This window comes from Mustela erminea, chromosome 8, assembly GCF_009829155.1.
Source record: "Mustela erminea isolate mMusErm1 chromosome 8, mMusErm1.Pri, whole genome shotgun sequence".
In the NCBI taxonomy this organism is placed as follows: domain Eukaryota; kingdom Metazoa; phylum Chordata; class Mammalia; order Carnivora; family Mustelidae; genus Mustela; species Mustela erminea.
The window spans coordinates 106,252,489-106,259,543 of NC_045621.1; the positions used below are offsets into that span (position 1 = coordinate 106,252,489).

At 35.4% G+C, this 7,055-nt stretch overlaps 1 pseudogene; it reads left to right on the forward strand.

Moving 5' to 3' along the window:
• Positions 1–3,644: 3,644 nt before the first annotated feature.
• LOC116597101 lies at positions 3,645–4,609 on the forward strand (annotated as a pseudogene).
• The last annotated feature ends 2,446 nt before the right edge of the window (positions 4,610–7,055 follow it).

The following is a 7,055-nucleotide window of genomic DNA, read 5'->3' on the forward strand; positions in this document are numbered from 1 at the left end:
GTCTATTCTTACTTTCAGTTTTCCTCATATATTCATATGAGAAAACTAAAACTTAAGGAGATTAGATTGCTGAGTTTACATAGTGTAAAAGTAGCAGAGCAAAAATTGCAGCAGCATTTGACTTTCCCAAACTTGTGTTTTCCGCATTCTACTTCACTCATTCATTTTTAAAATTTGAAGAAAAAAGATAAGCTCAATCTTCCAACTTAAAAAATAAATTATGCTTATATCTATATACTCTTTTAAAAGGAAACTGGATTTCTGTTTATGGGAAGGATGAGTAGACATACTTTTCCTTATTCTTTCCACAAAGTACAACTTAAAAGCTTGAGCATTATACATAAAAGCAAATATAAGGGAACTAAATGGTAAAGATAAAAACAAAACAAAACAAAACAAAACAAAAAACTACACACACACATGAATAGCCTGTGAAGAGCCTGGAATTATGCCCCTCTTTGCAATAATGAAGTCCACATTTTCTTCTTAAATGGGGTGATATCAGAAGAGGTCTAACTAAGTTGTTTAAGAGTTGCCCAAATGGCCTTTACAACAAGGCTGTTCTTACCACTGTGTTAGTGGTGACCACATGGAGGGGCAGAAGACCAAACACAGCCAAGCACTCACCAGAAACATCCTCCTTGGTTATCAACAAATGCTGAGGAACAATCTAGATTTTTAACTTCATCTGGCAGTAATGACACAGCACCTCCTCCTTTCCCCTTCCAGAATTGTGTCACTAAAGCCAAATGAAAGAGAAGATGTAAACAAGACTTGGAGGTTGTTGTTTTCTTTTTTCTTTTTTTAAGATTTTATTTATTTGTTTGAGAGAGAGAGAGATCACAAGTAGGCAGAGAGGCAGGCAGAGAGAGAGGGGAAAGCAGGCTCCCTGTTGAGCAGAGAGACCGATGCGGGGCTGGATCCCAGGACTCTGAGATCATGACCTGAGCCAAAGGCAGAGGCTTAACCCACTTAATTAATTAAGAGGCTTAATCCAAGTGCCCCAAGACTTGGAGTTTAATAATATAAAATGTCCAAGTTTCAATAGAAAATTCTTTTTCATACCAAGAACTAAGAATTTCTCCAGCTGAATGAGAAAAAGACCATGAACAAATGCCAATACAAAGATGATAGCAATGTTAGAATTAGCTAATAAGATTTTAAAGCTTTCATAATAAAAATGCCTTAATGAGAAAATATGAACAAGCTACAAATAAAAAATAAAAATAAAAATAAAGCTTCAGCAAAGAAGAAGATGTAAAGAACTAAACGGAAATAGTAGAACTAAATTTGACCAAAACAAAGATCTCAGTGGATGGTTTCAATAGCAGAATGAGAAAAGAAAGCCTTAACAGATGAAATAAAAATTCTCAGAAAAACATAAAAAGATATAAAGAACCACCAAATGGAAAATCTAAAACTTAAAAATTTATTGAATACTGTTATGCTGGAAATAAAAAAAAAAAAAAGAAAAAAAAATTTATATATAAATAAAATAAAAAGAGCATAGTGGATGAGCTCAGCAGCAGTAGGGGGAAAAATTGGAGAGAATCAGTGAGATAAAAGATAGAAAAAAATTACACAAGCTGAGCAGCAGAGACCTATCAGACTAAAGAAAAACACAGAGATTCAAGGACATGCTCCATTCATATTTTAGGATCCTAAAGAAAAAGAAAAGGGAGTAAGGCTAAATATGTACTCCAAGAAATAGCTGACAACATCCAAAATTTGGAAAGACATGGTATTAGGTTTCTTCAAAGAAACAGAACTAACAAGACAGATAGATAAACACATGATAGATAGATAATAGATAGATAGATAGATAGATGCTTACAAATGGGGATTTATTACAGGAATAGTCTCCCATGGTTATGGAGACTAAGAAGTCCCACATTTGCTTTCTGAAAACTAGATAACCAAGAATGACAGTGGTATGATTTAGTCCAATGTCCTGAGACCAACAGCATGAAATCCGGGGTGGGGTGGGGGGGGGGACAAAAACAAACAAACAAACAAAAAAGTGTGAATCTCTGAGAGCTGGAGGTATAAAAAGCTAGAAGGCCATTGGTGTAAGTCTATTTGAAGGCCTAAGCATCAGGAATGCTGATGTCCAAGGGGTGAAGAGGATGGATGTCCTTGCTCAACGAGAAAGGAAGAAACTATTTGCCCTTCTTCACTTTTTTCATTCTATTTTATGGCTTAGTTGATTCGATAATGCTCACTCACATTGGTGTGGGCATTTCTTCCTTACTCAGTTTACTGATTCAATTGTTCATTTCTTCTGGAAATGGTCTCACAGATCTGCCTGCCAATAATGTTTTCCCAGTTACCTAGGCATCCCTTAGCCTAGTCAAATTGAGACATAAAATTAGCCACCACAGTCATAAACCTCAAATGCAAAAAGCGGAGTAAATTCTAAATGGAAAACTTGAACAAAATCATACTAGGACACATTATAATTGAACCTCTGACTGCCACAGATAAAGAAAAATCCTTGAAAGCAGCCTGAGAAACATGGCACCTTACACATGGGAAAAAAAAAAAAATAAGAATAAGGAAGATTTCTCATCAGAAACCATGGAAATCAGAAGGAAATGGAACAATATATTTCAAGTGCCGAGAAAAATACTACTAACATAAATTCTATATACAATGAACATGTGCTTCGGAAATGAATTTAAGAACTCTGAGAAAAGGAAAACTAAAAGATTTTGTCTATAGCAAGTCTGTCCTTAAAGACTGGCTAAAAGAAGCAACAGACTAGACATTCTTCTCAAGTACACATGGAACATTCTCCAGGACAGATCATATGTAAGGCTCCAGAATACATCTCATTGAATAGAAGAATGCTGTCATATCAAGCATCTTTTCTAACTATAGTTATATGAATCTAGAAATCAATTACAAGAAGAAAACTGGAAAAAAATCACAAATATATGGTTATTGAATAGGATACTACTGAAAAACGAATGGGTCAAAGAAGAAATCAAAGAAGAAATCAATAAAAAACTTGAAACTGATGAAATTTGACATATCAAAATCTGTGGGATGGAGCAAAGGCAGTTCAAAGAGAGAAGCTTATAATGACGATGGCTTACCTCAAGAAAACAGCAAAATATTTCAAATAAACACTCTAATGGTAAGTCTCAAGGAACTAGAAAAAAAGTGAATAAACAAAGCCCTAAGTTAGCAGAAAGAAGGAAATAATAAATATCAGAGAGAAAATAAATGAAACAGAAACTATAAGATGGATCAATAATATTTTTCAATAAATAAACAACAACAACAACAAAAACCCAGAGAGGGATAGCTTAAAGAAATAAAATTAGAAATAAAAGATAAAAGAGAAGCTACAACTGATATGAAATACAAATGCTTGTAAGAGACTACTATCAACAATTATAAGAAACAAATGGGGCAACCTAGAAAAATTGAACATTTGTGGGCAAACCCTAAGATTTGATCTAAGTATTAAATATTAAAAAGAACAACTCAAAATGAATCAAAGACTTAAATATAAAATATAAAAATATAAAATTAGGATAAAATTAGGATGTATATTAGGATATACATGGGAGCCCTCCTCTCTCCAGGCATCCTCATGAGAGTGGTGTGGTCTTGAAACTCTGCGTGGCAATCTCTGACACACCGTCATTATACCCAGGGAAGACAGAGTGACCTGGAAGTCCAACTACTTCCTTAAGAACATCCAACTTTTGGATTATTATCCAAAATGCTTCATTGTGGGAGCAGACAATATGAGTTCAAAACAGATGCAACAGATCAGCAGGTCCCTCTGCAGTAATGCTGTCCTGCTGATGGGCAAGAGCACCATGATGTGCAATGCCATCTGAGGACATCTGGAGAAGAACCCAGATCTGGAAAAACTGTTACCTCATATCTGGGAGAATGTGGGCTTTTTGTTCACCAAGGTTGACCTCACTGAGATCAGGGACATGATGCTGGCCAATAAGATGCCAGGGGCCACCCATGCTGGTGCCATAGCCCCAAGTGAGGTCACTGTGCCGGCCCAGAACACTGGTCTGGGGCCTGAGAAGACATACTTATTCCAGGCTTTAGGCATCACCACTAAAATTTCCATAGACACCACTGAAATCCTGAGTGATGCGCAGGTGATTAAGACAGGAGACCAAGTGAGAGTCAGCAAAACCACACTGATGAACATGCTGAACACCTCCCCCTTCTTCTTTGGGCTGATCATTAGCAAGTGTTTGGCAAAGGCAGGATATACAAACCCTGAAGTGCTTGATATCATGGAGGAAACTCTGCTGTCTCACTTCCTGAAGGGTGTCTGCAATGTTGCCAGCATATGTCTGCAGATAGGGTACCAGGCTGTTCCATCAGTGCCCCATTCTATCATCAATGCATACGAGCAGGTTCTGGCTTTGGCTGTGGAAACTGATTACACCTTCCACTTGCTGAAAAGGTCAAGGCCTTCTTGGCTGATCCATCTGCATTTGTGGCTGCTGCCCCCATGGCTGCTGGCACCACTGCTGCACCTGCTGCTACAGCAGCCCCAGCCAAGGCTGAAGCACAGGAAGAGTCCGAGGAGTCAGACAATGATATGGGATTTGGTCTCTTTGACTAATTACTAAAAAACAACCAATTAAAACAAGTTTATTTGTGAAACAAGAAAATAAAGTCTTAATTCTCTTGAAAAAAGAAAAGATATACATAGAAGAAAAACTCATAAAATATTGCTAGGTAAAGAATTCTCAGACTTGTCACCAAAATTAAGATCCATAAAGGAAAAACTGAAAGATCAAACATCATAAAAATGAAAAACTGTTGTCCTCCAAAATATCTCACTACAACAAGGATGAAAAGGCAAGTTACAGAATGAGAGAAAATATTTGCAAACCACATGTCAAAAAAAGAATGTTATCTAGAATGTGTAAAACATCAAAACTCAAAAAAAATTCCTTTTGAAAAAATGGGCAGAAAACATGAAGGGACATTTCCTTAAAAAGAATATACAGTTAGCAAAATAATCACATGAAAAGGTGTTCAACATCATTAGGCATTAGGGAAATGCAAATTAAAACCTTAATGAGATATCACTACACACTTACCAGAATGGTTAAAATAAAAATAGTGACAGCAGCCATCATTGGGAATTTAATATGTTATAAGCCTCTGTAAAACAATTGACAGTTTCTTAATAAATAAATAAATAAATAAATAAATAAATAAATAAACTAAACATGCGATTATCTTGCTACCCTAGGAGTGAAGACATGTGTGGTCCACACTAAAACCTGAATATGAATCTTTATAGCAGCTTTATTCATAAAAGCCCCAAACAATACCACCCAGTTCTTTAATGGGTAAAAAATTAAACTGTTGTGCATCCCTACCATGGGATATTATTTAGCAATAAAAAGGAATCAACTGCTGACACAGAAGAATCTGGTAAAGCTGAGAATTATGATGAGTGAAACAGCAAATGCAAAAATGTTACATATTATATGATTTCACTTATGTAACATTATGGAATGACAAAATTATAGAAATGAAGAACTGATTACTGATTTTTAGGAGGAGGAATGGGGGCAAGAGGGAAACAGGCATGGTTATAAAAAAGCAACATAGTAGATCTTTTTTTGTAAGGTAAATATTCCATTTGGAGTATATATCAAAGTCATCATTCTGGATATGCTATTGTACTATAGCTTTGCAGCATGTTACCATAGGAGGAAATTGGGTAAGGGATACACAGGATCTCTCTGTATTGTTTCTTATAATTGCATGTGGATCTACAATTATCTTAAAAGAAATTTCAGTGAAAAAAAAAAAAAAAGAAAAGAAAGGAAAAGAAAGAAAGCAGGAAATTGAGAGGGCTCCAAGGGAGCCATACGTGACATAACTAGTTGAAACAAAAAATTCTAACATGTTATGAATGTAGAGAAGGATCATTACATCCCCACAATACCAAACCCCTCAAAAGGCAAAAATAGTGTAAATTTATTCCAAGTTGAGTTGCAGTTAATCAATACATCATTATGAATGGAACCTATGTTAACTGTGGCAAAAGCATAGAGAAAGCCATTTCCTTTCATTTTGCTCACCCCTGAGCTAAATGAATTAACAAATCAAGCTCTCATGTGACAGTTGTCGTGAGATTACATCTCCAAGAACTTTCAGCAAAGAGAAGGGAAAAATAAGTGTAAGTCTAAAGTCTACAGAGGGGCTCCTGGGTGACTCAGAGGGTTAAGCCTCTGCCTTTGGCTCAGGTCATGATCTCAGCTCAGGGTCCTGTGATAGAGCCCTGCATCAGGCTCTCTGCTCAGCAGGGAGCCTGCTTCCCCCTCTCCCTCTGCCTGCCTCTCTGCCTACTTGTGATCTCTCTCTCTCTGTCAAATAAATAAAACCTTAAAAAAATAAAAAAATAAATAAAAACTCTGCCCTACAGTCCCTTCATCACTGAGAATGATATATTTTACATGTTAAATGTGGAACAAAACAACATCCTTCATAATGAAATGTGGAATTACCTGTAAAAGATAAAATTGTTGATGTAGATAAAATTATAAGTGTAAAGATCACTGAAGCATTGGAGAAATGTGATATACACATCTAAATTTTTGGATCACAATTTTCATTATATATATATATATAAATATATGTATATATTTATATATATATATATATAAATATATAAATGTGTTTTATACATTTCAAATATATACTTGGCTGTGTTTCTTTGGGTGATGGTGTTAAAATAATTGAAGAAATTAATTATCACATTTGCACCTGAACCTTTTTTATTTGACATCACTGTGACAATTGAGAGCAAATTGTATTGACAAGTCCTTCTTAAACATCGTTATGCAAAAACATACCATCCAGAATCAATTAATATTGGATATCATATTCAATTTTATGGAAATCTAATGCTCAGTAAAATAAGTATTCAAGCTACCCAGAGGATAAAACTAGTGGCAGTAACAGGCAATGTTTTCTTATATGTTCATATTTATGGTTAAAGGGTAGAAAGTTTGTAAAGGTTTGAGGATTGCTCAAAGAATACTGGT